We start from the raw sequence: 26,082 nt of genomic DNA, 5'->3' as shown, positions 1-26,082 counted from the left end.
AGCGTTCACACCCTTTTGGACCATCCCAAGTCCTTTTGGAATACATCAGTCTGCCATGGCCTAGCAAGGGTGGCATGGCCCCGTGCAATCAGCCCCCATGTTCAGCGGATGGATAGTAAAACGCACCCACAATTTGGGTTCAGGGGCCCCATTTGCAATTGCTCCACTATTGAAAGCTACATTTCTGCCAGTGCCACTGTGATAAACTTTGTGGAAATAAATGCATTTCCTGGCAGTGGTTTTCATGGACAAGCTTGAGTTCTCATCGTGGCCCCAGAACACGAAAGAAAATCCCAGTTGAGTACAACTGCACTCTGTGTTTTCTGAGTGAGGACGGCCACTCTATGGGCCCAAGCCATTCTGATTGTAAACCACATCTGGATACGCATCCCTTCAACAGAGCACCACACAGGCCTTACACATGTCACAGAAAAACATATTCAAAGGCTCCTGAACATGCGTGCTGCCTCAGTTGTAGTAGTCTCCGGCAGCATGTTTGTGATGCTGTATGGGAAAATTGTTAAAGTGTTAGCAAGTATTGGCAAGCACAAAACAATACAATAATTGTGTGCATGCAACTATCAGCAGAACATTTTTGTCTGCACACAAGTTAATTTCCAGAATACCCCACTTTATAGTAGCCAACGATGCCAGATATTTACCCGAGATTTCTAAATACTTACTTTACTTTTTCCTAAATGTGAATTAAATAGGTTGCTGTCAAGAATCAATAATGTTATGCTCAAATCCAGTAGCAATGAAGCACTCTTTTATCTCTCACTACCTCCACAAATGAACCACAGCGGTTGAAACAGGGAAATTGGAATGGGATAAAAGAGAAAATAGAGACGCTGAACTCCAGCCCTCTGACTTGTCACTTCTGTTAATCAATGATGCCTGTAGAATGTAGTGGATATCTCAAGGCAAAGGAATTTCTTAAGTAAGTTGGCGTAGAAGTGTCTATGCTTTAGTGCAAGAGTGAATGGGTGTACCTTTGCAATATCTTTCCATACCCAATTATCAGTCCTTTGATGTGGAACCTGTAATGTCTTAAAACTAAACATACAAAAATTGACTACGTCAAATAGATCTTCACTAACATTTCTCCCTATGACTTGAATACCTATCTAAAGCTTCATCGCTATGCACCCTTTGTAGAAGATGAGTTATATTTTCTACTTTGCTCTAGTAGAACTGCAAGATAACGAACAATGATAAAAGTGTGCTGTTCCCTAGACTAAGCAATTTGTATGTACAAACCAGAATTCTATTACCTAATACTTTGGGATTCATATAAAGCATGAGCAATACAGTCCTGCTTAAACTTCATCCTGTTCCATCACAGGATAATACTTAATAAATGTAACAAACCCCAGTCTTTGTCGAGTTCATATAAATGTTAAAAAACATCAACACAACTTTCTGAATACTTCTCTTTAGCTCCAGTGTCCTTCAACACAAATCCATAAGAAAACACATTGGTCTTGAAAAGGATATCCGAGATCCATTTAGCAATGTCCTCAGTTTAGCAACATGTTTTCCTGATTGCCTATCAAAGGCCACAATAGACGTTATACCTGGGCCTGGACAAAATTCGAATTAGGCCTGCTTGGCTAGGGACATGGTTCACTGAGTTGGTACACCCATATTTTTTCAATGGCTAGATCTGCCTTGAGAATGAAACATCACTGGTGGTGTATTTACCAACACAAAGCCAACAAGCAAATTGGTGAACATCTTGAAACCTGACAAACCCTTGCTGGTGGGATGCCACCCTGCTCCGGTCAGACTTTGAGGTTTTACCTTCTGGCTGACACCACTGGCCTGTGCGACTGAGGCCTCCCAGACAAATGTCATGACTTCGCCTGCCTCTCATTGGGATTGCAGGAGCTGATCAAGGCCTGGGGGGAGCGGGGCTCTCGGAATCCTCCTCGGTCCAATGCCACCCTGTCTCAGTTAGGATTGGTGGCCCTGTCCGGTGCTTGGCGCCCTGGCCTGCGGGGACAGGGTCGCCCAAGTGAAAGCCATGGCTTTGCCTGACTTTCACAGGTGATTACACAAGCTGTTCAGACCACACATGACCCAGGCTCCTTCTCTTTCAGTTGCCACCCTGCCCTGTGTAGGGAAGGTGAACCCGCACAGTTCGAGGACGGGGCCACCCAGGCGAAAGCCATGGCTTTGATTTCCTTTCATGGGTGATTACTGGAACTGATGACGCTGCAGGAGCCCTTCCCCACCTGACACTCCCCTGCCCTGGGATGTGCCAGTTGGCTGGGTTTTCACGATGGTCCTGTCTCCACTCCACTCCCCAGAGGGACAAGAGAGTCGTCAGTAAATCTGCAGCCACCATGTCCAGCTGCCGAAGGGAGACCTGGGTTAGTTTCTTCCACCTTCCTCGTGCCTAGGCCTGGGTGACAAGGAGGGTCAAGTCCCCAGCCAAACCCTCTCTCACATTGGGCTTGCCTGGGAAGTCAGGTTTCCTCAACTATTCAGCCTAACAGATTGAAGCAAAAGCTTGGCTTAGAGGGTGAATTTCAATAGATCGTAACAAGGTTGCTGCTTTGCGACTTATAAAACCCTGAGCCAGAATCAGGTGTTCTAAGAATGATTTAGTGCCAGGTGCCCCACAAACATACAGTGACTTAATGGCGATGGGGGCAATGGAGAAAGCCCCCTTCCATCCGCACTCTGGTGAGCGACTCTAAACACGAGCCCAGAGGCCAGCTATCTCAGGCCACCTGAGGCTCCATGGCACTGCAGTATTGTGACAGTTTTGGAGGGATTCTGGCTTAGAAGTGTTCGGTCATAATCCCACAGATGGTAGCTTCGCCCCTTTGGCTCCTCAGTCAAGCACATACACGAAATTTCTTAACCGGAGCTTCCTCTCGTATTGAGCAGGATTACTAATGCAACAACACATAATCAGTAGGGTACAACTAACTTGTCTCATGAAAGTCTAAACCCAGCCCACCTTCCCTATTAGTAGGTGAACAATCCAATGCTTGGTAAAATTTGCTTCTCAATGATAGGAAGTGCTAACATCAATGGATCAAAAAGCAACAGCAATATGAACGCTTGTCCACCACAATACAGTTATCCCTGAGGTAACTTTTATGATACGTCCTGCTTGAAACTCAAAAAGTCAGAAAGATCCTGGGGGACCAGTTTCCAAGTCCATATTCACACTGAAAATCGAGATCACACAAGCCTTTGCACTTCTGCTGTGCAGGAGACTTCCGTCCTCCCTGAGCTCGCCTTAGGACACTTCTATTATCATCTGACAGGTGTACCACCCCTGTCAAACTCCCCACCTGCATCTGTCCCCAGAGCATGTTGCGCCTGGTGGCTATCAGGCACTTGGGGCCAGAAGCGAGTCACCCATGGGACTCGGCCCCCATCCTCACCAGATAAGTGAAAACGTAATAAGAGTAGGGGTATTTCACTGGTGGTCTGAGAGCCTCTCACTTATCCTAGACCTCATGTCACTTCACAGTACCAGACTAGAGTGAAACACAGCACTGACTTCATTCCCCACTGGGTCTGCTCATTTGCTTGCCTGTGGGCTTGCTAGATAGTAGGTACAGACATTGGAAATCTCATTCATGTGCGTCACTTATTTGATAACAAGGCATTTGGCTATACTTGCACCAGCATTCAGTGGCTTATTCTGAGTTAGTATTGCTGCCCATCAGTGTTAAATCAAGCCCAAAGAAAAATAGCAGAGATGGCTGCAATCTACTGCACCAGTCGGTAGTCCCAAGATTATCTAGAAAATGGTGCTCACAGACCTGGGATCCCATTGCCAACAGACCCCTAGTACAGAACAAATACATATGACAAAAAAGGGTAGAACTCTAAAAAAATAAGCAAGAACAAACTTCAAACATTTTGTCCAATTAGATAGTCTTGTTTTCAATGTCCAAGTGTATCTTTCTTGTCTCAGTTCAGTCCATTGATTTACGAAGACTTGTGAGTGATATATTCATCTATATTCTTTCAACTTCTACTTTTTTAGCCCAGTCAACGTGTTTACATTCTATGTTCATAGTCCTATTCTCCTGTGATTTGGTCAACAGGGACAAATTTCGGGGTTTTTCTTGTTTTACTTTTCAATAATGTCTTTGTAATATTGTATGTGCTTGCAGGACCCCTCCCTGGGCTTTAAGTGACACAGCGAGCCAGGGAATGTAGCCCAGGCTGCGGGTTTCCCCCCTTCGCCTGCTGAAGCTCTGACCTAATAAGAATTTCTTAACTCAAACAAGTAAGGGAAGCTTCCCAGGCTTACAGGACCCCGCCCAAAACACTTTGGGACACATCCGTCTAGAGACTGGAGCCTGGGGCTTGTACTCCCAGGCCTACTAGAGCTTTGACTAGGGCCCGGTCAGAACTTCTGCACCTGGGCAGGTAGCAGAGGCCTTCATGGGCATGCGGGTGCATGTCCCAGGCTCCAAGTGACACCTGGGGATAATGGGAAAGGGAGCACAAGGGTCCTGGAAGGGAGCCAAGGGTCCTGGAAGGGAGCCAAGGGTCCTGGAAGGTAGCCAAGGGTCCTGGAAAAGAGCCCAGGGTAAGGGAGTCCATGGCCAGTGTCCTCCACCACAGGGCCTACCAGAGCTCTGGCCTGGGGCTCAGCCCTATCTTCTTAATCTGGGCAGACAGGAGAGGCCTTCCCGGGCCTGTGGGACCTTTCCCTAGACACTTTTTGATGTGAGGATCCAGAGAACATAGCCCAGAGCCTGCAGCTTCTACCCCCGGGCCTGCTACAGCTTTGATTTGGGCCCCTGTCAGAGTATGTTATCCCCAGCAGACAGGAAAGGCCTTCCTGGGCCTGAGGGACCTTGAACCTCGGACACTTTGCCACACAACTAGCCAGGGTATGGAGGCCGGTGGTGAAGGCTTCCAGCCTTGGGCCAGCTAGAGCTATGACCCAAGGTTGATCAGAACATCTTCACATGGCCAAGCAGGGATGCCCCCTCAGGGTCTAGGCAATATTTACAGGGAATATATACATGTGTTAGGGCCAATTAGGCCACTGTCAGAATCATCACAAGCACAAGTAGTAAATGTAAAACACAACCAGTAACTACTGGCAGAATACTGTACTCAGCATTAGCATGGGCAACATAAACACTTTATGTCTGCATCATAACTAGGCATGAAACACATGGTGCGTAAACCTCCTAAGCATAAACACATTACGCAATGGGCATCACAAGCATAAACAGATTATGCAATAAAACCCAATCAGGAGGGCACCTTAGTGACACTCCCTAGGTGCATACATCACCTTCCAAAATGACCCCAGGCCAACTGGTCTTTCACGGGGGATCAAGATGCCCTCTGTCCAGAATGCCAGGGCAAAAACAGTGAAATGCAAAAATAACTATTGATGCACAGAATGCAGAACAATGTCATACATTCACCCCAGTACAGTGATCTGGGCCTAAATCCATCGTTTTTTGGCTCATCATGCCATTCCAGTTTGGACCCAGCCATATGCAAATCAGTCTTGACCCTGTTCCCAATGGGAACAGTCCAGCCCGAACTGCCAGGCCAGGTCCTCCCTGGACTGGAAACAAGCATCCTAGGACCGGTTTCGGGGTTGCACCCCTCTTCAGCCAGGATAGCTTGATTCCAGTGGCATGGAGAGCACAGGACTCACGTCTGAGCATACCCGTCCCACTCGAGGTGACAAATGCAAAAAGAACTATTGATGGACAGAATGCAGAACAATGTCATACATTCACCCCAGTACAGAGATCTGGGCCTAAATCCATCGTTTTTTTGCTCACCATGCCATTCCAGTTTGGACCCAGCCATATGCAAATCAGTCTTGACCCTGTGCCCAATGGGACCAGTCCAGCCCGAACTGCCAGGCCAGGTCCTCCCTGGACTGGAAACAAGCATCCTAGGACCGGTTTCGGGGTTTCACCCCTCTTCAGCCAGGATAGCTTGATTCCAGTGGCATAGAGAGAACGGGACTCACGTCTGAGCATATCTGTCCCACTCGGGGTGACAAATGCAAAAAGAACTATTGATGGACAGAATGCAGAACCATGTCATACACTCACCCCAGTACAGAGAACTGGGCCTAAATCCATCGTTTTTTTGCTCACCATGCCATTCCAGTTTGGACCCAGCCATATGCAAATCAGTCTTGACCCTGTGCCCAATGGGAACAGTCCAGCCCGAACTGCCAGGCCAGGTCCTCCCTGGACTGGAAATAAGCATCCTAGGACGGGTTTCGGGGTTTCACCCCTCTTCAGCCAGGATAGCTTGATTCCAGTGGCATGGAGAGCACAGGACTCAAGTCTGAGCATACCCGTCCCACTCGGGGTGACAAATGCAAAAAGAACTATTGATGGACAGAATGCAGAACAATGTCATACATTCACCCCAGTACAGAGATCTTGCCCTCGATCCATCGTTTTTTTGCTCACCATGCCATTCCAGTTTGGACCCAGCCATATGCAAATCAGTCTTGACCCTGTGCCCAATGGGAACAGTCCAGCCCGAACTGCCAGGCCAGGTCCTCCCTGGACTGGAAACAAGCATCCTTGGACCGGTTTCGGGGTTTCACCCCTCTTCAGCCAGGATAGCTTGATTCCAGTGGCCTGGAGAGCACGGGACTCACATCTGAGCATACCCGTCCCAATCGGGGTGACAAATGCAAAAAGAACTATTGATGGACAGAATGCAGAACAATGTCATACATTCACCCCAGTACAGAGATCTGGGCCTAAATCCATCGTTTTTTTGCTCACCATGCCATTCCAGTTTGGACCCAGCCATATGCAAATCAGTCTTGACCCTGTGCCCAATGGGATCAGTCCAGCCCGAACTGCCAGGCCAGGTCCTCCCTGGACTGGAAACAAGCATCTTAGGACCGGTTTCGGGGTTTCACCCCTCTTCAGCCAGGATAGCTTGATTCCAGTGGCATGGAGAGCACGGGACTCACGTCTGAGCATACCCGTCCCACTCGGGGTGACAAATGCAAAAAGAACTATTGATGGACAGAATGCAGAACAATGTCATATATTCACCCCAGTACAGAGATCTGGGCCTAAATCCATCGTTTTTTTGCTCACCATGCCATTCCAGTATGGACCCAGCCATATGCAAATCAGTCTTGACCCTGTGCCCAATGGGAACAGTCCAGCCCGAACTGCCAGGCCAGGTCCTCCCTGGACTGGAAACAAGCATCCTTGGACCGGTTTCGGGATTTCACCCCTCTTCAGCCAGGATAGCTTGATTCCAGTGGCATGGAGAGAACGGGACTCACGTCTGAGCATACCCGTCCCACTCGGGGTGACAAATGCAAAAAGAACTATTGATGGACAGAATGCAGAAACTTGTCATACACTCACCCCAGTACAGAGAACTGGGCCTAAATCCATCGTTTTTTTGCTCACCATGCCATTCCAGTTTGGAGCCAGCCATATGCAAATCAGTCTTGACCCTGTGCCCAATGGGATCAGTCCAGCCCGAACTGCCAGGCCAGGTCCTCCCTGGACTGGAAACAAGCATCTTAGGACCGGTTTCGGGGTTTCACCCCTCTTCAGCCAGGATAGCTTGATTCCAGTGGCATGGAGAGCACGGGACTCACGTCTGAGCATACCCGTCCCACTCGGGGTGACAAATGCAAAAAGAACTATTGATGGACAGAATGCAGAACAATGTCATACATTCACCCCAGTACAGAGATCTGGGCCTAAATCCATCGTTTTTTTGCTCACCATGCCATTCCAGTATGGACCCAGCCATATGCAAATCAGTCTTGACCCTGTGCCCAATGGGAACAGTCCAGATGGAACTGCCAGGCCAGGTCCTCCCTGGACTGGAAACAAGCATCCTTGGACCGGTTTCGGGATTTCACCCCTCTTCAGCCAGGATAGCTTGATTCCAGTGGCATGGAGAGCACGGGACTCACGTCTGAGCATACCCGTCCCAATCGGGGTGACAAATGCAAAAGAACTATTGATGGACAGAATGCAGAACAATGTCATACATTCACCCCAGTACAGAGATCTGGGCCTAAATCCATCGTTTGTTTGCTCACCATGCCATTCCAGTTTGGACCCAGCCACATGCAAATCAGTCTTGACCCTGTGCCCAATGGGAACAGTCCAGCCCGAACTGCCAGGCCAGCTCCTCCCTGGACTGGAAACAAGCATCCTAGGACCGGTTTCGGGGTTTCACCCCTCTTCAGCCAGGATAGCTTGATTTCAGTGGCATGGAGAGAACGGGACTCACGTCTGAGCATACCCGTCCCACTCGGGGTGACACATGCAAAAAGAACTATTGATGGACAGAATGCAGAAACTTGTCATACACTCACCCCAGTACAGAGAACTGGGCCTAAATCCATCATTTTTTTGCTCACCATGCCATTCCAGTTTGGAGCGAGCCATATGCATATCAGTCTTGACTCTGTGCCCAATGGGAACAGTCCAGCCCGAACTGCCAGGCCAGGTCCTCCCTGGACTGGAAACAAGCATCCTAGGACCAGTTTCGGGGTTTCACCCCTCTTCAGTCAGGATAGCTTGATTCCAGTGGCATGGAGAGCACGGGACTCACGTCTGAGCATGCCCGTCCCACTCGGGGTGACAAATGCAAAAAGAACTATTGAGGGACAGAATGCAGAACAATGTCATACATTCACCCCAGTACAGAGATCTGGGCCTAAATCCATCGTTTTTTTGATTTGCTCACCATGCCATTCCAGTTTGGACCCAGCCATATGCAAATCAATCTTGACCCTGTGCCCAATGGGAACATTCCAGCCCGAACTGCCAGGCCAGGGCAAAAACTGTGGGCCTTTCAAGTAGCCCTATGGCTGCCAATGCAGCTAAAGCAAAAGTGCGCAATGCGCTGGGGCAGAGGATTGTATCTCACTCCTTCATCTCGAGTAGGGAAGGAAACAAGGCCCAGTGTTGCAGCAGCCCGCTCTCTCTCGCGGTGCAGCTGTGGCAAACAAAATGAGCACTGGCACCTATGGTGCCTATGGTGCCTCTGGAGCCCCACTCTGGGACTCCTGGAATGATCTTGCCCCAAACATTGCAGCTGCCCGCAACTGCGGTGCAGCTGTGATGAACAATTAAGGCACTGGCACTAAAAGTTCCTCGGGAGCACAAAACAATGCTCTCGGGTCCTCTGGAGCACAAAACAATGCTCTCGGGTCAGCCCCCACTCACTGGGGCTCTCTGGAGCTGTTCTCAGCCTCCTCACTGGGGGAACAGGGGCAGGCCTGTCTCTTCGGCCGATAACAAAAAAGAAGGAAAAGTGCTCACCCTGCACTTGCAGCAACGTGGGTCTCCGTTGCTGCCAGAAGGCAGGCGGACCGGTCCTTTCTCTCCGGCGACTTAGGCAGTACGCGGGGCTCCTCATGAACACAGAGCCCCGCCCACAACCAGGCTGCACCTCAGCCTGGCTTCCTCTTCAACGTGGCCTTTCACTCACGGCCACGCCCCCGGTCAGGCTTTCGACTCTGCCTGACTTCCTGCCGTCGGGCTGCTACTCTTCTCCTGTTGCGGTCCTGGAGGCAGGGTAGGCTCCCGCCTTCCTTCAAGAAGAGCAGAGCCCCAGACCAGGCAACCTCTCCCTGACTTCGGGGCCATGCCTTTCTCGGTGGCGAAGTGCGGGGTGGGCTCCCGCTGTAAAGCAAACGCCAATGCGGGGTGGGCACCCGCCAGTCAGAGCTCAAAAACAGCGGCATTGCGGAGTAGGCTCCCGCCTCCAGTAGCATAAATGTAGGAGAATCCCCACGCCGGGATTTCCTCGGCGTATCCATAGCAGCCCAGCGCTGCAGAGCCCTTGCGCTCCTTTTCTTCGGGCAAATGCCCTCCTCCTGTCCGGGAAAGGCCGGAGTCACCTTTTCTGGGTCACCAACTATAAAAGTATAGTGCTCACGAGGCGCTAGAGTCCTGGAACTTCAGAGGGGCAAAGCTGGGCCCAAAAAAGGCCAGCACACAGGGCCCTCCAGCAGGTAGGCAGTCCCTTGTGGCGGTTCGTCCTGGGGCCCAGGAGCAGCAGGCCCCAAGCACAAGGAAAGCACACCTTTCTTGGGGTCACAGCCCCAATATTTATACACCATTTGCTTTGTTTGCCCTGGCACAGGGCTTGGGGGAACCGGCCTGAACTGGTTCAGGGGGATTTTGGAGCACTTTGTTGACAAGGCTCCTCTTCCCCTTTGTCAGGTGGGGGCTCGGGGCGGAGCCAGCATTCACCCAGGCAGGCACAGACCTATTCAGGGTCAGGGGACTACTTCTCCCACTACTCCAAATGCATATCCCCTATTCAGCATAGCGCTGACTAACCCTGCCCTCCCTGGAGCCACACACACACCTCACCTGCCCCTGTCACTCCAAAGCTGGACATGCAATCCACATCAGGCAGGCAGACACATAGCACACAGAAATGCCAACTTCTAAAAGGTGCATTTCTAAAATAGTGATAATAAATCTGTGCACACCATTGTGTAGCATTTATTATTACTATTCCAACCATACTAAACTTGACCACGCTGCTCTTCTCATATCAGGAATTACCACTGAAACACTTATCAGGGAATCCCCAATGCATTCCTATGAGAGGGCAGCCTCACAGCAGTGAGAAACCAAAATGGTGCTTTGTCACTATCAGGACAAGTCACACACTTAAGGTACATGTCCTACCTTTTACCTACAATACACCCTGCCCATAGGGCTAGCTAGGGCCTACCTTAGGGGTGACTGACATGCAGTAAAAGGGGGGTCACAGACATGGCACACACTTTAGATGCCATGTCACAGCAGCAGTAACACTGCGCGCAAAGGCTGTGCAATGGCAGAGTCCTGAGACAGGTTTGAAAGGCTACTTTGGTGGATGGCGCAATCTGCGCTGCACACCCACCAGTAGCATTTAATTTACCAGCCCCGGGTATATGAGATACCACTTTACAACGGACTGACAGGTAAATTAAAAAAAGTCAAACCGGTGTAGACCAATCTTACCATGTTTACCACAGAGCACAAATACTTTACACTGAACAGCAGTGCTAAAGGGCCCAGAGTCCTAGAACCACCAACATCATGTCAGAAAAAATGCTAGGAGGAAGGCAAATAGTTGATGGATGACCCTTTCCAAAAGGTGCCAAGTCCAACAGGGCCCTGTCAGAACTTCCTAAACCAAGCAAGCAGGGCATGTGGGACACCATTCCAAGCACTCTGCGACACATTGAGCTAGCGAAGGGAGTCCAGTGGGAGGTCTTCCACCCCAAGGTCCACCAAAGCTCAGACTAGGGGCCTGGACAGAATTTTTTTACCCGGCCAAAAAGTAAACCCCTGCTTGGGCCTGTCGCACCCTATCCGGGGCTCTAAGTGGCATGGTGGGCCAGGGAATAGAACCCAGGGCTGTGGGCTTCCACCACCAGCCAGCTGGAGCTATGACTCAGGGGCCAGTCAGAGCTTCTTAACCTGGACAAGTAGGGTAGACATTTCTGGGCCTATGAGATCCTACCCCGGGTCTCACGGCGGTCTAGAGAATGGAGCACCTGGCAGGGGATTCCCCTCCGAAGCCAGTCAGAGCTCTGACCTGGGGCCTCATCAAAGCTTCTTCTCCAGGCCAATCAAGGGAGCCCTACTGGGGCTTGCGTGACTTGTCCCAGGCAATTAGCAACATAGTAGCCTGAACTGTCGCCCAGTCAGAGCTCCCTAACCTGGGCAGGCAGGTGCAGCATTTCCAGGCCTGCACGACCTCATCCTGGGCACTTTGTGACATGGATGGCCAGGTAAGGGAGCCCAAGGACTAAGGATGTCAGGTCAGCTGGAGCTCTGACCAGGGATCTGGTCAGGGCTTCTTCATCCAGCCAAGCAGGGGATCCCTCCCCGGGCATGCAGGACACAATCCCATTCTCTTTGCAACGCAGCAGGTTGGTGCACAGACCCCAGGTCTCTGGGTCCTCGCCCTTGGTCAAACAGAGCCCTACCCATTCTTGCGATTTGTGCACACCAATTGACAGAGGGAGACATTCAAGAGAATGCATACAGCCTCTTGAAGTCCTGAATGGGCCTTAAGCTTCAAAAGAACTCTCATTGGGATTGTCAGGCCTGTTGGAATTCTGAACACTTAGTCACAGTAGAAAACATCACTAGTGACGTTGGCATGACACAATTTGCACTACCCAGGTAGGCATGGTAAATGACCCCTAATTATAAATTCTCGCAGCCCTAATTATACCAAGATATCCAAGATGGCTGTCATCTCTTTAGACTATGTGAGACTTCATAGTATGCAGAGAAATTGTAGTTCATTGTTGGGATGCTGCCTCACATCGTGTTCTCTACCTGTGTGCAGCCTCATTTAAGACAGTACTTCTACCAGGGTACACTGGAGTGAGGCGGGTAGTCGAAGAGGCCAGGAGTACTCCGTGGCTCAAATAAGCTTGCCATGTTGTCTCCTGTTAATTCACGGTAGGGACAGTTAGATGGGTACATAAAAATTAAAGCACTCACCATAAGAATAAAGCACATTGTAACTTGAAGTGGTGTAAAGATAAAAAATAGAAAATATATATCATATTGTAGGTGGAGCATCCTAGTTTCTAGACAACCTAGGATTTGCAAATATTGATGTGAAAGGATGGAGGCAGAGAGCCAGTAAATGATAATTGAATTGGCTAGAATGTGGTCCACTTTGATACTCTTTTATTTTAGTCCTGGCTAACACAACAAGTTATTTCTCCAGAGTAATACTATATGAAAATGTGTATGCTGTGAGTCTATCTGAATACTGCTTCAAGAATGCAAAAGCCTGTAACCAAGAGGATGCCACAATTACAAATTCACTTGCATCACTCCATGCTAAAACAGTAGTTCCAGAAATCATATTGTCTGATATCACTCCGGCCATTTCAAACGAATCAACTATCTATGATAATGGGAATACTAGGTGCACATTTATTAACCAGGGGTTCAAACACGGCCTATCAATCCTAAGTTGGAATGTCGCAGGTTTAGAATCCAAGCTCTCTGACCCTGCCTGGACAGAACTAATTAAGGACATAGACATACTCATGTTCCAAGAGACTTGGGCTGTTGATAACCTGTATATCGAAGGCTACAATTGTTTCAGCCTGACATCTCTAAAACCCAGCTTTGGCCGAGCGGTGGGTGGACTCTTTACGGGGATTAGAATTTTGGCAGGCGGTACAATTAATGTTTTGGAGTCAGATAACCTAGCTAATTCCAACATTCAAATCCTGGAATATAAATTGAAATCAAAGACCACAATTTATTTAATCAATTTTTACAATAATGATTTTAATGGTGTACCGAACAAAAATTTTGTTGCCTTATCTAAGGTTTTAAATATAATTGATTGTTCCATGTCAGTAGATATTAAGACGAGTATTCTGATCGGGGGAGATTTTAATGTGAAACTTATAGATAACTATGGATCCACTAACTTTGATCACTGTAATGACCGCAGGGGTTTGGAACTGATTAGTATACTCTCTGATTTTAATCTTGTTGATGTAATGAGCGTAGGGTATGATATGAATTTTCCCTATGCCCCTACGTTTAAGGGCAGGGATAACGGTTCAATTATCGATTACATTTTTACATCACCTGTGTTAACGGACTGTTTAATCAAATCTTCTGTGGTGCAAACGTCCTTCAGCGATCATAATCCTTTGTTTGCTATTTTTAACCTCGCACCCAGTCCGATTTTTATGAATTTAAATGGAGCTAGGGATATCACACCCTCAATTGATGGCCTTCGCCTTAAATGGAGAGGAATTGATTGTGGGGCCATTATAGATACGATTCAGGAGGCATATCCGGATCTATTGAAATGTCTCTCCTCCCCCAGTACAAATAATGAAAAACTGATTACTGATTTTGAAGCTTTATGCACCAATATAAAAACTCTCCTGTCAGTCCCACTCTCTACTGACCATAAAGAGCCACGGTGGTTTGATACATCTTGCTCCGTGGCCAATAGAGAGTTAAGAAAGGCCCTCTCTGCCAATCCCAGGTGTAAGGACGCTGTTCGAGCCGCCAGGAAAAACTATAAAGATAAAACATCGAAAAGGAAGGCAAATTTGCTCTCCGATCACTGGGATAAGCTGGTTATCAGCGCCAATCTGGGTGGCAGCGGCCCATTTTGGACGGCAGTTAGGAGAACGAGGGAAATGGGCAAAGAGCTTACTAAAATTAGTTGCAACATAACCAGTACAGCTTGGGAGACTCATTTTTCTAATATTTATGCTGCCCCCTCTGATGAGCAACCCCTCCCTAACTCGTACCAAACAGCAGGCTTAGAGATTTCGGACTCAGAAGTCAGGAAAGCTATCAAAGAGAGCCTAGGCAACAAGGCGCCCGGGCCAGACGGCCTTCCTATAGATATCCTTAAATTTAACGTTGATCTTTGGACTCCAATACTTTTAAATATTTTTAATAGTCTTCCACATGTAGCCATGCCTGCCACCTGGGCTACTAGTATTATTGTCCCCATTTACAAAAAGGGAGACAGATCTGACCCAGTAAACTACCGTCCCATCTCCCTCCTGGACAATACTTTAAAAATACTAGGACGAATAATTTATAACAGGGTACTGGTATGGGCGTCTGATTCTGACTTTTTAGACCCCTGCCAGATGGGGTTTAGGAGTGGGGTAGGAACAGTCGAGCAATGCCTAAATTTAAAATTGATAATAGATAAATACTGCATTGCTCGCTCATCCCCCGTTTACCTGGCTTTTATGGATCTTTCATCCGCATTCGATCTCGTGAATAGATCCAAGCTATGGTTAACTCTCCTGTCAAATGGTCTCGATGCCACTCTTGTTAGATTCTTAGCCTATCTCCATACTGACTTGAAAGCTCGGGTACGCATTGGTATGGGCGGAGAGGTATCGGGAGCCATTAAGATAGGGAGGGGGGTGAGACAGGGGTGCGTTTTAGCACCCCTGTTGTTTATCATTTATATTAATGGCCTGTCCAACTGTTTAAAGAAAGCTACCCCCGATGTCCCAATCATTTTAGGAAATCCCTTGCCCGTACTTTTATATGCAGACGACGCTGTCCTTTTGGCACGTACACCAAATGCCTTACGTCTGCTTGTACATAGTTTTGTAAATTTTATGGAGGGACTGGATCTAAAAGTTAATTTTAAAAAGTCTTTTATTATGCCTTGTGGGCCGGGCAAAAGGAAACTCGGCACTATTCAAATTAGAACAGATAAACTCGAATCTGTCCATAAGTTCCCTTATCTGGGGTTGGTTTTCGCTGCGAACGGCTCCTGGAGTGGGCATGTGGCCCACGCCACGAGCAAGTTCTCGAAAGCCAACAACTCCGTCCTGAGTCTCCCACGCCCTAAGAAAATTGGCGCCACTAAAGCTATTGTTCAAATTTTTAAATTACAGTGTTCCCCTGTTGCTACGTATGGAGCCGAAGTTTGGGGATCGGCCAGCAGCATTGGTATTCAAAGAGAGGAAAACCGTTTTTGCAGGAAACTGCTGGGAGCACCAATTTCCTCTTCCAATTTCATCTGTCATAACGAACTTAACCTCCCATTCATAAACGACTTTATTAAAGCAAGACCAGCACTCTTCTGGATCAGAATCTGGAGGAATGAGGCTGCTGCCCTTACGCAAAACATCATTAGGGACTGCCTCAATAGTGATAATGGCATACAGATCCCCTGGTTTAAAGAAGTTTTTAAAATATTTAATGAAATCGGAAGAGGTATCTTGTTTACTGAGCCAACAGCTATTGAACCAAAGGACAAACATGAGGTTCAAAAGGCACTCTATGCACTTTATCGTAATGAACGGCTTGGAATTGAACTACAGAAATCAGGGGTCAAAAAATACATTGGTAATGGTCTCTGTATGCAAATCATGCCACCCTATCTATCACTGCCTATGTCAAATTGGGAACGATCTCTACTGTTTCGTCTAAGGGCAGGAACTGTTAAATTTTTGCTTTCTTTTCCTTTGGGGTATCAACATCATACTGCCCTTACCCCCTGCCCCTGTGACGGTACAAGCACTCAAGATGATTTGCACTTTTTGTTTTTCTGTAAATATTATGTGAGATATACCAAATGGCTTTTATCCCCATATTTTAGAAAGCTCAGACCTCTTACACTTCAGGAATCCTATATGCTGTTGCTCACCCTGGACAATGATGAATTGACATTTCGCACTAGCACTTTTCTAAGACTAGCCATACGTGCACGTAAGACTATGGAAAGTCCTTGTAATCAGATTCAGTCAAAAAATACTACTGCTAAAACCTTATAAGTTAATGGAACTTACTGTCTATCTTCTGTACGAATTGCTTTGTTACTATGAAATGTAAATTATTTAACTGTTTTGTATTATGTGTATGTATATGTTTTTTGATGTGTCGGTACTTTTATGAATTTTAACAAATTCGAATAAAGGTCTTTTGAAACTTGAAACTTACTGCTTCAGCTCTCTAGAGCCTTATGTTAATATGAAAGGCACTATGGAAGGTTGTAGGGCATTCTTTTACATTGAGACCACCCAACTAAGCCTGTTTAGAGGGCCTCTCTGATAAATCATTTAGGCAGGTTGTTTGCAGTGTGGTTATTCTTTAAGGTTGTTCTTTAGGAGGAGGTCTGATTTGTTAATCTCACATACATCTTGTATATATTTGTACTATGTGTGCCTTAATTAGATATTTGTACGTTAAATAATGTTTCTTTTTAAAGTAAAGGTGCTACTGGACATTGATTTATTGAGAGTCATTGATGTATTTTGGTGAACTTTGAGTTTCTATAAAACAGCAGCTCCCTGGGACAGTATTTGACTGCTCTGCCTTGCTACCATGAGAATCATGTGCTAAAAGGGTTCCCCAGTTTGAGGGTATGCAGTACTGAATCCCTGTGACACCAGAACTGTAATTTCCAATTCACACAATTAGGGCCCAGTAACTCCTGATTTCCCTAGGACCTTAAAACTGGATTCCTCACAGTAGGCATGGTATCAGTGTTCTTACCAATCGTAGATGATTTTAGGGCTTTCAGTGTAAAAAACATTGTTGTGAATATTTAGAGGTTAATATCTGATGACTGGCTGATTGCCTTTCTAGTTTTATACATTGTGATGTGTAGCACACATGTCTGGTTATAGTAACCTGGTACAGTGCAATTTTTCCCATAATGTATTTTGGTGTTCTTTAGGACTAAGAAAAAATCTAGCAATCTAGCAAAGTATGCTATAAGTAACAATAAAGAGTAGGTCACTTTTAATGGCTCCTAGTCTGTGACGTTAGTTGAGTAAGAATTGTTGTACATCAAGACTCAGTGCTTTGTGGTGTTTGAGGGTGGTTTTGAATAGACCAGGGTAGAAGTAGGATCTTTGAGGGGTTGTTTCACGCCTCATGTAGTCTGCCCTCATATGTTCCCTCTTTGTTTAAGATCTGGTGGCTGTAATATGATCCACTGCCTACTGATCTTGAGAAATATTCCTACTAAATACCACATGTCAGGGGGTAGTGCAGGGGTAGTGTAACACATTTTAGGGCTGGTGTCCACATCACTATATATTATAGCTCCTCTATGTGCGACAAAGAACTGGCGGGTCGTGGGTTTATATAAACTGAGAAGCCAGCGCGCTTGCTGTGCTGCCTCAGCCAGTGAGTATGAGGTGGGCCCTCCTCAAGAGGTATCTCAATGCCTGGGCCCAGCTAAACTGTTTAATTTACTTTCATTTAAATTGTTGAGCGTTTCTCATATTACCTGTCGCTGGATCATTAGGTTATTTAGTCAATTCAATTCAATTCATGAAGCTTTATTCGGTGCATATAAAAATGACCATAAAAGTACAACGTAAATAAAAATACCAATGCACTTCAATATTACAAGTAAAACAAATTGTGAACCACAATCTACACAAAACAAATACAATGAATTTAAAAACACATACTTTTCCTGGCCTTGATAGATTGGGTTAAAAACATAGCAGTAAAATAACAGATATCGACGTGTTGTAGGTTAAACACTAAACTCATAGCATGATTAACAGTACATGTGCCATATTTATGAAACATAGGTTTTAAATAGGCAATACGAAAATTCATGTACAATTTACAAATGAGGAGAAAGTACACAGTGCTCTGTTTGGAGACGCCATCACACATACAAGGCCCCTGCGGATATTTCTTTAATGTTGGCAGTGCCACTAAATGATGGACGATACCAAGCCTTAATCTAGTCAGCACAAACTTATGGGATGACCTCGTTACCCATACTAAATAGCTAGGTAGACCCTCAACAAGGTTATTCTTGTTATAAAACATAACAGTAGACTGAGAACCGTTAGCAATGGCCCGTTTCCTAGCAGCAAATGCCAAAAAATGTATTTTTAACTCTTGTTTTGTTATAAAAGATGCTGCATTAGGATCCACCAAAATATTTACATTAAAGATTTCGGAGAAACAACTGACCACATATTTTAACCAGGGTATATTCAGAAACTTATCCAGGGTGAGACAATCCTCAATAACCGATCTATTAAACGATTTTTCCTCTTGGAGCCAAATAGAACGCCAGATCATAAGTGGCCTCAAGGATAGTTGGTCGGTAAGAAAATTAATATCAAGCTCTCGGTGGATGAGATCGGTACAGGCAGAGGGCGGTAGTAACAAAAGTTTTTTTAAAAAGGCATTTTCCTCTAACTGCAAATAATGAACAGGAAAATAACCCCAAACACCAGCCCCATACAGGGCGATACTAACACACCTCGCTTGGTAGATCTTAAGCATATCCCTGGTGCGTCGATCCCCGATCTTTGCTGAAAATCTAAAAATGCCGTAGGCATTTTTGGGCATTTTAATACGGATTTTTTTCAATTCATGAAGCCATTTTCTGTCGTTGGAAAAGGTAATACCAAGGTAGCAAAAGGTATCAACCTGAAGCACCTTCTGCTTATCAATAAAAAAGGAAAATTTGGCAGATTTACTTTTTATTTTACTGTTGGCCCCACAAATCATGATATACGTATTCTTTTTATTGATAGTCAGCCTCCTATCCTTAATAAAAGAAGTGAATCTATCAATCAGACGCTGCAATCCTAATGGGGTTCTTGATAGTAGGACAGCGTCATCAGCGTATAACAACACTGGCACAGGAGATCCTTTAATCTGTGGGGCGTCTGCTTGCATTGTTTTTAAAATGGCGTCGACTCTGTTAATAAATAAGATAAAAAGAAGGGGGGCCAATACGCAGCCCTGTCTGATGCCTCTTTTCACACTAAATTTGGTGGTGCATTCACCTTTGGACCCAAAGCGTACACAAGTTTTTAAATTCTCATACAGTCTGGCCAGAAAATAAATTATACCTTCTGGTGCACCTAACTGCAATAAGGTTGGCCAAAGGATCGAGTGGTCAACCAAATCGAATGCGCTACTAAGGTCCGCAAAACAAAGGTAGAGTGAACCTAACTTAGCCTCAGTGTATTTCCCGATCAGTAGATCAAGATTTAGGCACTGATCAAGTGTGCCTCTCCCTTTTCTAAATCCATACTGGCTATCAGCAAGGATTCCCTCTTGTTCTGCCCATTCCTCCAACCTCACGAGCAAGATTCTGCTCATGATCTTGACCGACGAGTCTAGAAGAGAAATTGGCCGATAGTTTTTAACGTCGGACCTACTACCTTTTTTATGTATTGGAATGATAATAGATTCCCCCCAAGTTTCGGGGGGCTCAGTACATATGGCAGCGTTAAAAACAGTGGCCAACAAAGGGCTCCACATATCAGGGGCCCCTTTATACACATCAATAGGCACCCCGTCTGGGCCCTGGGCTTTGCCCCCTTTACTAGCATGGATGGCAGATTCAACCTCACTAACAGTAATATTTAACGGAAAAATGGGCCATCTATTACGATTAATGCCGATACAACTGTTAGAATCAAAGATATTAGAGAAATGGGTAACCCAGTCATCACTAGAAACATTGGAGGACAACATTGGGGTATTCTCATCCTTAATAAAGGGGGAATTAACAGTGGCCCAAAATAGGGTGCTATTGGAAAGTTCAGCTGCTTGGTTAAGCGAATCCCATGCCAACTGCTGTAACTCACCCTTCCTTCGCCTTAAAGCAAGTTTATAAGCAAACCTTAATTTCACGACAGACTCGGTATCCCTGGGTTTTTTAGCAAGCCCAATTTTTAGTTCAGTCAATAATCGAGTACACTCGTGGTCAAACCACCTCGGGGCATTGCTACGCAGGCCCCCCTTAGTTTTAGTAAACCTGGCCTCGATTGTTGAATCAATAACCATAAAAGCATTTAAAACCTGTGGTTCATCAGTAGGAATTGTAAGAATTATACTAATACTAGGTAGACAGTCCCTCACAATAATGCCAAGTAAATCACTAGCTTTATCCCCGTCCCATCTTAATCGAACACCATTTGATCTGTAAGGCTCTATATTAGAGACAGTGGCGCCCGTTTTGACACTGCTATCAGCCCCTAAAGGTTGTTTCCAAAATAATACAGTTATGGTCACTTAGGGTAGTTACTTCAATCCTAGGTGGAGCACAACAAGATGCGATATTAGAGGAAACAATCACATGGTCAATAACTGAACAAGAGTGATGGCCCTTAAAGGTGGGGATAATTTGACCTGATTGGTCCCTAGGGAGACCTAAAATTTCTAAATCATAAATGCCCAAACAATAATTCAAGAGATCCCCATAGTTATTATGGCAAAAATGAAGGAGCTCCACCCCCTCATCATTAGTGAGTCCACAAACATTTTCAATTGACAGTTTGCATAAGGGGATGTTAAAGTCGCCAAGCCAGATAAAATCAAAAGAAATATTAGCATCTGGGTTCAGATTATCGATGGCACTTGCCAGATCACGGACGACTACATCCCTGGAACTATCAAAAATGTTATTATAATAGTTTATCAATAGAATGTTATGGTCATGTTCCTCTAACAACCAAAGAATCTGGGCATATTCACCGACTGTTATATATCTTTTTACTGTTATTGGACGGTGAATTGACACAAGAATCAATAGGCCCCCTTTTGCTCTACCTGGCCCAGTACCCTTGGCCACCAGATTGTATGAAACAAACCCCTCATAGTTAATTTCTTCCCTACACCAAGTCTCCTGGAGCCATATAATATCAAAGGAATTAATAAAATTCTGCCAGCCCAGAACAATCCCTTTTGATTTTAACCCTGCAACATTCCAACTGGCTATAACAATTCCATTACCCCCAACATTAGTCCTAGCTGATGTAATAAAAACAGCTTGGTTTTCATTAACTGACCCGCTACCATCATTATCATGGTTTAACTCCACCTTGGTAGACACCGTATCTAAATTACCATTAATACAGTCGGGACTTGGATTATACATATACTCAACCAGGGGGGTCAAATTCTCCGGGTTATGTCAGTCATTAGAGTCCAAAGTGTTAAAAACAGCAAAACGATTATGCAGGGGGATGGTTAAACCCCGCAGTTGGATCGACGGGGGTAACCAGGAAGAGTCATGGTCATTAGAAGGAATATTAATAAGATGGCTATAGAAAAAACCTAGCGGGCGCGCCCAAACACCAGAATCCGTAAGTGGTAGGGAGGCTAATCTAAGTAAGACTGTGGCGACGTGTTGGGGGTGTTTAAAATTAACAATAACACAGTCGCCATTACAGGTCTTTCTAGAGTTGCCCACCCAATTGACCCTTCTTGTAGTTAGTATATTGTTAGAGAGGGCCGTGGAAAATCCACAATGTTTATGCAACCAGGCAACAGTTTTGTTTTTCAATGAATCATGAGATTCATACTGGAACTGGGGCATAGAATCAATCCGTGGGACATTTGTTAAAACCACCACATAAGGGGCACAATCTGGTGGGAGGTTAACAGAATCCTTTCTTTTTACCTCAGTCCAACCCTCATTGCTATCAGCTACGGGGTTAATTTGACACTGCTGGCTCACTGGATACTGTTGAACAGGAACAACCGGTTGGTTACCTCTAATCCCCTCAGCAGATTGTACAGCTAATTGGTTAGCCTTAGTCCCCTGCACGGGTGAAGTTACAACCTCTTTCCTCTTATTGAGGCTTAAATCAGTAGTCATTGGAATTCCCGTACAAACAGTATTAGTATCCAAAAGCTGGGCCAATCTAGTGACTTCCGCCGAAATTTGATCTAATTTGGCCACCAACGGTGAGATGATCATATCCAGTTTGGCATCAATAAGACTGGCCAACAAATTAAATTGTTCTAGATTCAACTGAGCGTGGCCCACTAATTCTTGGGTTTCTTTCCCCCCCCATTATACTTTTAGGAGGTAGTTGGGTTTTCTTGACTTTTTTGTTACCCCCTCGCTTAACTGGTGCTTTCCGACACGCCCTTACTGCTCTAGGCACCGGGGGAGAGTCTCCGGGAATATCAGACAAGTCATTTACCACCGAACCATTAAAGATCATTGGCACTGACTCATCACCAATAATCTGCTGTGGGTCACGGACTGGGCTAACATCTAGCACTAATACATCTGGGGAAGTAGACAGGGTAAACAGGGATGCAGAGGGGCTTCGCTGACTAAGGGAAAGTCAACGTTCATAATTGATTTTATTAACTACCTTCACTAAGTAATTATCTAACGTTGCTGGCCCAGTGGATTTAAGTTTGGACATGCTTACGATTAGTTTAACAACCTACTGCACAAATCTTGAAATAAAAGCACCTATACTATCATGAATAACACCAAATCACAGATAATATATACAATCTGTTGACATAAAATCTAAAGTAATGTCCCAAACGCAAAATCTAACATTAAGTATGTAACAGGGGCTCATGTAGTCCTTGCTGCAAACGACAAAGTCAATGGCCCAGCCACGTCCTGCCCCGGACGGCCACAGACGGCCCGCCCTTTGCCCGGGCTTAGCCCGGCGCACGCCCGCACGCGTCCCGCGTAGCGGGCCTTAGCGCTGTTTAAATGCGCCTCCTGGCGCTGTTCGTGCGTGAATAGCGCGCCGCCGCTGGTGCTGCCGGGAATTGTAGTCCCGTTGTTGCGGCGACGCTGCAAGTGGCTGCCAATGACTCCTGGCGGTGGCGGCGCTGCCTGCTGCTTCGTTTGACTCCTGGCGGTGGCGGCGTTATGGCTGTGGTAAGTCCCCCGCTCCGCCGGCCTTAGCGCTGTTTAAATGCGCCTCCTGGCGCTGTTCGTGCGTGAATAGCGCGCCGCCGCTGGTGCTGCCGGGAATTGTAGTCCCGTTGTTGCGGCGACACTGCAAGTGGCTGCCAATGACTCCTGGCGGTGGCAGCACTGCCTGCTGCTTCGTTTGACTCCTGGCGGTGGCGGCGTTATGGCTGTGGTAAGTCCCCCCGCTCCGTCGGCCTTAGCGCTGTTTAAATGCGCCTCCTGGCGCTGTTCGTGTGTGAATAGTGTGCCGCCGCTGGTGCTGCCGGGATTTGTAGTCCCGTTTTTGCGGCGACGCTGCAAGTGGCTGCCAATGACTCCTGGCGGTGGCGGCGCTGCCTGCTGCTTCGTTTGACTCCTGGCGGTGGCGGCGTTATGGCTGTGGTAAGTCCCCCCGCCCCGCCGTCCTTAGCGCTGTTTAAATGCGCCTCCTGGCGCTGTTCGTGCGTGAATAGCGCGCCGCCGCTGGTGCTGCCGGGAATTGTAGTCCCGTTGTTGCGGCGACGCTGCAAGTGGCTGCCAATGACTCCTGGCGGTGGCAGCACTGCCTGCTGCTTCGTTTGACTCCTGGCGGTGGCGGCGTTATGGCTGTGGTAAGTCCCCCCGCTCCGCCGGCCTTAGCGCTGTTTAAATGCGCCTCCTGGCGCTGTTCGTGTGTGAATAGTGTGCCGCCGCTGGTGCTGCCGGGAATTGTAGTCCCGTTGTTGCGGCGACGCTGCAAGTGGCTGCCAATGACTCCTGGCGGTGGCGGCGCTGCCTGCTGCTTCGTTTGACTCCTGGCGGTGGCGGCGTTATGGCTGTGGTAAGTCCCCCCGCTCCGCCGGCCTTAGCGCTGTTTAAATGCGCCTCCTGGCACTGTTCGTGCGTGAATAGCGTGCCGCCGCTGGTGCTGCCGGGAATTGTAGTCCTGTTGTTGCGGCGATGCTGCAAGTGGCTGCCAATGTCTCCTGGCGGTGGCGGCGCTGCCTGCTGCTTCGTTTGACTCCTGGCGGTGGCGGCGTTATGGTTGTGGTAAGTCCCCAATATATGTTTAGTCAAATATGTTCCTTCCAAACTGTAGCCTCTTGGCAGAGCCTAGAGAGCAATTGCCACATATGTGACGATTGTAATTACCCTTATGTGTGAAGAAGGTACTCTGCTGAAATACTGACAGCACCAAACTCAGGAAAAGAGAATTCTGTATTCACAGGTGGAGAGAGAGAGAGCGAGAGCGAGAGCCAGAGAGAGAGAGAGAGAGAGAGAGAGAGAGAGTAGGCGTATGTGTGTTTGTGTGTGTGCGTGTGTGCGCGTGTGTCAGTCACAAGAGAGAAAGAGAGAGAGAGAGCACAAGGAAGGGGGTATTGAAAGGAGAGGGTAAAGAGAGTGATGAGGAGGAAGGAGATGACATGTGAGATATGCAGGATGAAGAGTTCAGAAAGATGTCAGGAGAAAAGTGTCAGACTGCAAATGAAGTGGAGAACAGGAGGGATTGAAGCACTCCAAAGGCCTCCCACAGACCTAGCAATATTCAATTCACACTCTAATATTCACAGAAATGAAATATTTTCAAATTGATCTATTCAAACAAAATCATTGTTATTACCCGTGGATCTGATGCTGCTAACAAGCATTTGCAACGTCAATATACCTGGCTTATTTTAGGGTATGCTCATTCTTATGTAATATGACTGGACGCAGAAAAAGAAAATTCATAAAGAAACACTAAAATGCTTGTAAGTGCTCTTCTTTATTTATGGGAGTGTTGCTCAAAGTGTCACACATTTCACAGTAGAATGTCACTCATAAGCCAACTGAAACCATTGAAATGTCAGAGATAAGCAATCTGAAAATTTAGCAGCTATGGAGAAACTGATGCAGTATGGCGTCTTTGATATATGCAGCTATAATGTATCACTCGATACAGAAAGAAAATGTTGTAGTAATATGTCACTGTAGGTGTGAAAGTTATAAACTGGTATTATTTCACCATTATTTGACAACAACTTGAGGTGCAAGATCATTCTTGGTACAACACCATGAAAGCAGAAAATCACTTTTAGGTGCAAAATCACCCTTGTTGCAAGGTAAGCAGATTTATTGTACCACTTTTAGGTGCAAAATCCACCTTGGTATGAGATCAGCTGGAGTGGTGTGCAAACACTTTCAAGAACACATATCACATCTAGCAGGAAGAACACAAACATGTAAAATCTCTCTTGACCCAAAACCAACATGATAAAATGCAAAAATTGCCTTTAGGTGTACAAATGCAACTATGTGAAAGTCATTATTATCGTAAAGTCAGCAGGTGTGAGGTATCATACCTGAAAGCTAAGAATCACATTTAGGTGTACAAATACAAATTACGTCTAAAATCACCCTTTCTGCAATACCATCAGGAATATGGTATCACATCTAGATGCAAAAACACCCAGTACAGAGATTGGCAGCACAATATGGAGCAAATAACCCATGGTGTGGTGGAAACATTTTAGGAACAACTATCACATGAGCAAAGGCATATAAAAGTCAAAAAATGTACTTGTGCTGTTCTTTTTTAGTTTATCATGGTGACTGTGATCCAGCGTTCAGGGACTAACACATTTATCATCTGGACCCAAATTTAATAAACCTACATCCCCTTGTATGCTGGGTGAGTTTAAACCAAACTTACCAATTTGTTCATTCTAATTATCTTATTGTTGGCGATGAATCTTTTATAGTTAATCAGGGTTTGGCAAAATAATATCAGAATTTCTACAATATCAACATAAGAATAATAATTTCATATATCTAGATCAATGACGCTAATAATGACAAACTCTTCGAAAGTTTAAAATGCTTTATCTAAATAATTGTGAATCGCTCATCAAGTACAATACAGCTCGAATCATAAGTCATCACAAAATGAAACATTAGCAA

The 26,082-nt window shown here is 46.2% G+C and overlaps 2 pseudogenes; one reads left to right on the top strand and one right to left on the bottom strand.

Annotated features, from left to right (window-relative positions):
• Positions 1–26,082, top strand: part of LOC146829212 (growth hormone secretagogue receptor type 1 pseudogene) — a 240,156-nt pseudogene that overhangs the window by 28,324 nt on the left and 185,750 nt on the right.
• Positions 2,510–3,543, bottom strand: LOC146829213 (28S ribosomal RNA; annotated as a pseudogene).

This window comes from Triturus cristatus, chromosome 5_2 (assembly GCF_964204655.1).
Source record: "Triturus cristatus chromosome 5_2, aTriCri1.1, whole genome shotgun sequence".
Lineage (NCBI taxonomy): Eukaryota > Metazoa > Chordata > Amphibia > Caudata > Salamandridae > Triturus > Triturus cristatus.
This window is presented reverse-complemented; position numbering and strand designations above follow the sequence as displayed.